Here is a 6276-nt window from a genome sequence, read left to right as displayed (position 1 = left end):
CGGAGGGGGCCCACCCTGGCCCCCCCCCCCCCCGGGACCCCCTCCTCCGGAGGGGGCCCTTCCTAACCCCCCCACCCTCCTCCCCCCAGGACCCCCTCCCGACCCCCAGCCCGACCCCCAGTGTGATGTCGGGAAAGCCGCACCCCGGCAGTGTCGGGCCGTGTATTAGACTGCAATGGGGGGACCCGCAGAGCGGCTCCGGCCCCGTGTGGGGACCCCAGCGAGGGCGGGGGGCGCCGGCTCCGGCCCTCTGGGCTTTATTCTGCGGCGCCCCGAGCCCCGCGGCTGCGAGGAAAGAAGGAAAAGGGGAATGGGGAACGAGAACAGGGGAGCAGAGCGGAGCATGCGGGAAGGTGGGGAGGGAGGTCGGGCTGCGAGGAAAGCGGGCGGGGAAGGGAAAGACCGGCAGGGGGAAAGAGGGACGGGACAGAGGAGGGAAGAGAGAGGGAATGGAACGGAGCAGCGGGGCAGGGACAGGTGAGGGACGAGTGGGGGGGTCGCATTTGGGGGAGGAGGGAGAGTGGGTTTAGGGGAGAAAAAACAGAAATATGGAGAGAAGGAAGGAAGGGTAGATGGTGGGACGGGAGGGGAGGCCGAAATGGGACGAGAAGGAAAAGGAGGAAGACAAAGAAGGGGAATAGGAGCAGAAGGAAGGAAGAGTAGAAGGGGGCACAAAAGGGGAGCGAAAGCAGTCGGCTTTGGGGAGGAGAGGAAAACGGGGGAAAGGCAGGAAAAGAAGGGGAATGGGAGCAGGAGGAAGGAAGAGTAAAGGGGGGGAAGGAGAGAAGGGCGAAGCTGCGGAGCCCGCACAGAACCCACCACCCTCACTGCGCTCCGAGTGAGCAAATGGCGGCTGCAGCGATTCCCGGCACTTAAATAAGCTCGGCCCCACCCCACGCAGGTGCCCCGCGGTCCCGCGCACCTGAGCCAGCGCCGGCCCCGCCCCTGAGGCTCCGGCCCGGCCCCGCCCCTGAGGCTCCGGCCCGCCCGGGATGGAGGCGGGGCCATCGCTCCCGGCCCGCCGGGATGGGCCCGGGGCTGCCGCTTCGGCTCCCGGCGGTGCCGCCTCTGCCCCGGCGGGCGGGTCGGGGTCTCTCTCGGGCCGGAGCACCGGGGCGGCGCCGGGGCCGAGCCGGCGGCGGCGGCGATTTCCCGGGGCTGACCGAGACCGGCCGGGGCGCGGGGACCCCCGTGCCGCCCCAGCACCCCCAAACCCCGCCGCTCCCCGCCGTGCCAGGGAATTTTCTTTTTCCCGGTGCAGGCCGAGACATTTCTGTGAGAAAACTCAAAAGTCAGGGGTACGGGGTCTGAGGGGAGAGAAGAGATTCTGGTATAAATCCAAAACGCGTTGTGAAAAACAACATGGAAGAGCTCATTTGCTCTCCCAGCCCGGTTTCTGTGTGACCGTCTGTGATTCCAGCTGCTCCGCTGGCACTGGCAGCCTGCGGGGCTCGAAGGACTTGCCAGGTGCCCAGCACGACAGAAAATAACGGGAGAACTCCCCGGCTCTGGCAGCGGAGCCTCTCGGCAGTGTCCCGAAAGCCCCGCAGTGCCAGCATCTCTGCATGGAAGCTGAGGGGCTCCAGCGCAGCCCCTCTGCAGCGTTCCTCTGCAGCTGGCACTGCCCAGCGCCCCTGACCAGGGTTTGGGGTCCCTGCACAGCCCCCGGCGCAGCCCCCTGGCTTCTTCCAGCTCCCTTCAGCCAGGATGATTTTCTCGGGGGTAGGAGCACCCAAAGCCAGCGGAACTGGCCTCAGCCACTTTCCGTGGGATCTCTCCTCTTCCTTCCTCACCAAATTCCCACTGTCAAAACCCAGCTTGAGGCACAGATCCCCATCCCCTCAATCTCTCCAAGGAATTGGGCTCGGATTTCCCAATCCAGCAGGGCAGAAATGCTCTTGTCCTTACCGTGCATCCTAATTGCAGTAATGGCTTAAGAAATAATTGAAAGAAATTAAAGGAATGAAGAGAAATTAAATAAGAGCTGCCAGCTCCAACTAAGGGATGCTCAAACCCCTTACCAACAATTCGCTTTAATTAACCGACTCAAACAAAGTAATCAACACCACATTGATACAGTAGGATTCTTTTTAATCGAGTTATAGATAAATATTGCAGAATGTAAAAACCTTTGTAAATCCAGAAACTCTTTCAAGAGATAGACAGGGCACAGCTGCAGAGAGTCTTGGGGAGTTCAGGGGAAAAACCCCAAAGTTTTCAGTGTTTAGCATCTCCCACCCTGTCGTCACTGACAGCAAACACGGCTTCAGCCTCGGGAAAACACGGAGAGTCAGGGATTTTACAGATCCTGGTCTCACCTCAGCCTCTCAGCAGGTACAGTCTGCAGGGAGAGGGAAGAAAAAGGGTCAGAATGGACAGCCTACTTCCAGAAAATCATCACCATTCATAAAGCACTAAGCAGAGCTGTAAGAACTTCCCCAAAGGTTCATTTCCCTGCGGACTGAGGGCTCTCAGTTGAAGCACGGGCTGGACCTGCCACGGACAGACTCCAGGAACCCCAGAAGTAAAAGCCACTGGGCCAATTCCAGAAAACATTCCAAAATCAGGCTCCTAGGATGTGACCATCTCCTCTCTCACCTGGAGGTGGAAGCACAAGGAATGATCTTCCCTCCTGTGGGTTTTCTGGGATCTGCAGTGAACCGCAGGGGGAAGAAAACAAAGCCTGAATATTTCGCACGACTGGAACAGAAAAGTGGGGAAAAGGGAGGCAGGGGCACTGCTGGGGTGATAACTGGGATCCAGCCTCTCCACACCAATGGAAGCAGAGACTGAGTGACAGAGCCTTTGGGACCACTTTGCTGGGATTCATAGGAAAACGGGTGAGTTTTATTTTGGCAATAAAGCCAAGCTGCTTCTCACCTCATCAGCCGGGTACAGCAGCAGCACCCGCAGGAACCTGGCCAGGTGGCTCTGCCTGGCAGAGGGCTCCCCACTTCCTGGGAATTGTGTGCTACAGGGCTGTGCCACTGGCCATTAAAACAGTTCCCACCTGGCCCTTCACAAAGGCAAGGTGCTTTTTCCATACAGCAAATGGTTTTTGAATTAAGAAGGTAACACTATACTCAACTGGAGAAGAAAAAAGTGAGAGCTGTAAAATTTTCCCACGCCAGGCAAAAAAGAAAGCCAAATCAAACCAAAACGAAAAGTAGCATAACAATGAAAAAAACCCCAAAACATATCAAGCATATTTCAAGAGAGTTTAAATCTGAATGAAGTGATTTACTTAGAGGCTTGAAAATCTGCCATGCTGCAAAAATCTAACTGCTGCAATAAAAGCCTTTTCTTACATCACATTTTAGCCCTGAATTTGCAAAAACCCCTGCCAAACTAACAATTCACCACATACAGTTCTTGAGTCATTCCTGTCCTTGAGCACGAGTCAAGCTAAAGTTATGGAGACAAGAAAAACATAAGTGACTCAATGCTGCTCCTTTGGAAATTACAGAATCAGAGGGAGGGTTTTCCTTAGCTTAGGAAAAATGCACAGCCAGTTCAGCAGATACTGAATAGCAGGGAAGTCAGGAGATACGTGCTTTGCTGTCAGAGACAAACATATAAATAAATATTTACATTAAGCCAGAGGTCTACAGATGGTCTGATCAGAAGTCTTGATGCAGAAAACCAGCCCTGGGGTATCCTCTTAAGGGACACAGGAGGAACTCCTTGGCTGGGACACAGCCTCGCTCAGCGCTGCTCCCATGGCTCTCGGCTCTTTGCCAGTGCTTGCAGTGTCCCCGCAGCTCCCAGAGGATGGCAGGGCCAAGGCTCCCGTTCGCTCCTCCGGCACTCAGCGAGTGTTTCCTGCCACGCCCCCTGTGCAGAGCAGCCACGCGCGGCTCGCCGGTGCTCAGCCCTGCCTCCAGGGCTTTGAATGGCACATCCACCTGCAAAATAGGCAGGGAGAGCTTCTGGCTCACACGCGGGATTTGACAACACAAAGAGCACGCGTGGGTGTCAGAAAGGGCTCAAATCTCATCTCACACCACCGAGAGGGGGAATGGAACGGAGCAGCGGGGCAGGGACAGGACAGGACAGGAAGGAGCCGGGTTTGGGGGGGACACGGAAACGGGGGAAAGAGAGGTAACTGAACACGGGCAGGAGCATGGAGCGGGAGAGAGAGGGACAGGAGGGGATCCTCCCGGCGCCCCGGCTCCGCCCCGGCTCAGCCCCGCCCGGGCTGCTGCGCTCGGCAGAGCTCGGCTCCGTTCGGCTGGACTCGCCTCCTCGGCCAGCTTCGGCTACTTTCGGCCACGCTCGGCTATTTCCGGCCGCATTCGCCTCCATTCGCCTCTTCGGCAAAGCTCGGCTCGCCTCGGCTGAACTCGGCAAAGCTCGGCTCCGCTCGCCTCCTCGGCCCCTTTCGGCCGCTTTCGCCCACGCTCGCCTAGTCCCGCCCGCTCCCGCCTCCATTCGCCCACTCCCACAGCTCGGCTCCCTCCGCCCGGCCCCGGCTCCCTCCGGCTCACACATTTCCTCAGGGCACCTCAGCACAGGTTGCACACAGAAGCTGTGGCTGCCCCCGGATCCCTGGAAGTGTCCAAGGCCAGGCTGGACAGGGCTTAGAGCACCCTGGCATGGTGGAAGGTGTCCCTGCCCATGGCAGGGGCTGGAACGGGACGAGCTTTAAAAAAAGGTGCCTTCCCATCCAAACCCTTCTGGGATTCCACGAATCTGTGAACCGCTCCCGGCAGAAGGGCTAGATTTCCATTGTGCTTCGAAAATGCTGCTGCAAGAACACGAAGAGAGATTTCAAATACTGTTAAAGTGGCACAACCACATCAAAAATTACGTCTGGGGGTAAAGTGGCAACTCTGCAATTCCAACCTCTGATACCAAGGACACATGGAGGGCTGAATCCTGGAGGTCCTTACATGACAGGATTTCTAGAGTTATCCGTCCCCAGTTTGCTGCTTAGGGTTAGAAAAGGTGGAATTCTGTTCTTAAGGGGTTACCACGTACCATCAACGTGAGAGACGGGGATGCTGATGTTTGATCAGAGTCCTGGAGCAGCCTGGAGCACGCTGGCTTCCCGAACCAGGTCTGCTGCCTTGTCCGTGTAGGGGTAGGGCTTTGTCCTCAGCCTCAGCAGGATCTGTCAGCAAAGGAGGAGAGAAAAGTAGAGTGCACCGGCTCCCAAGTGTGGGGGAACCATGTGCTGCTAAGGAAGACCACGTGCTGAAAGTGGTTGGAAGCCGGGCGGGTTTTGGGAGGACAAATTCCATATTACTTCTGCAGGATTCTGTCTACAGTTCCTGCTCTACAAACCAAATACATCAAACGACAACAACAAACAAACAAACAAAAAAACCCCACATTAAATCAACAACAACAAAATAATTACTCCTACCTCAATAACCCCATACTGCCCCAAACCATTCCAAGGAGGGCGGCAGGAGGGGCTGGCAAAGGCAGGGCCCCGCCGGGCCCCCCTCGCCGCTGCCATCCTTCTCCAGCGCCGCCGCTGAGCCGCCTTCAGCCCAAAACCCACCCAAAAATACCCCAAAATCGTCCTAAATGCCCCCAAAAAACCCACCCAAAACTACCCAAACCCTCCTAAAAATATCCAAAAAACTCACCATAAAATGCCCCAAAACCATCCCAAAACCCTCCCAAAAATACCCCAAAAAATCCACCCAAAAATATCCTAAAACCCACCAAAGAATACCCCAAAGCCCTCCCGAGAATACCCGAAAACCCTGCCCATAAACACCCTGAAACCCCAAATTAACCACTCTGAACCCCAAAATATCCCTGAGCTCCTCATACCCCAAATTTTCCTCCCCAACCCCCAAATTCCCCCCCGACCCCCAAAATTCACTTCTGGGTCTCGTCCTCGGGGGCCGGCGGCTGCCGGGGCCCCCCCAGGCCCGCGGGCGGCGCCCCCAAACCCGGGGGGAGTTCGGGGTCCGAGTCGGGGTCGTCCTCATGAGCCACCAGCCTGGGGACCCAAAAACCGGGGGGAACCCCGAATCGGGGGGGGGGACCCAAAATTGGAGGGGGTTCTGGGGGGTTCTGGAAGGTCTTTGGGGCATCCCAGGAGGACTTTTGGGGTCTCAGGGGGTTTTGGGGGTCCCAGGAGGAATTTCAGGGGTCCTAAAGGGAAATTTGGAGGTCCCAGGGGGAGTTTTGGGGTCCCAAAGAGAATTTTGGGCGTCCCAGGGAGGGCTTTGGAGTCCTGGGGAGAAGTTTGGAGGTTTCAAGGGGTTTTTGGGAGGAATTTTGGGGGTCCTGGGGGGGGGTTGGGGTCCTGAAGGG

At 57.1% G+C, this 6276-nt stretch overlaps 1 long non-coding RNA gene across 1 annotated transcript; it reads right to left on the bottom strand.

The window, feature by feature from the left end:
* Nucleotides 1-2073: 2073 nt before the first annotated feature.
* Nucleotides 2074-5113, bottom strand: LOC146763323 (uncharacterized). Its single transcript, XR_014951992.1, has 2 exons — nt 3592-5113; nt 2074-2341 (listed from the first exon to the last, which is right to left on the bottom strand). It is a non-coding gene; the product is annotated as an uncharacterized LOC146763323 (long non-coding RNA).
* Between the last annotated feature and the right edge of the window lie 1163 nt (nt 5114-6276).

This window comes from Lonchura striata, chromosome 1A (genome assembly GCF_050655825.1).
Source record: "Lonchura striata isolate lonStrDom1 chromosome 1A, ASM5065582v1, whole genome shotgun sequence".
NCBI lineage: Eukaryota > Metazoa > Chordata > Aves > Passeriformes > Estrildidae > Lonchura > Lonchura striata.
The sequence above is the reverse complement of the archived record's forward strand: the minus strand, read 5'-3'. Positions and strand labels throughout refer to the sequence as shown.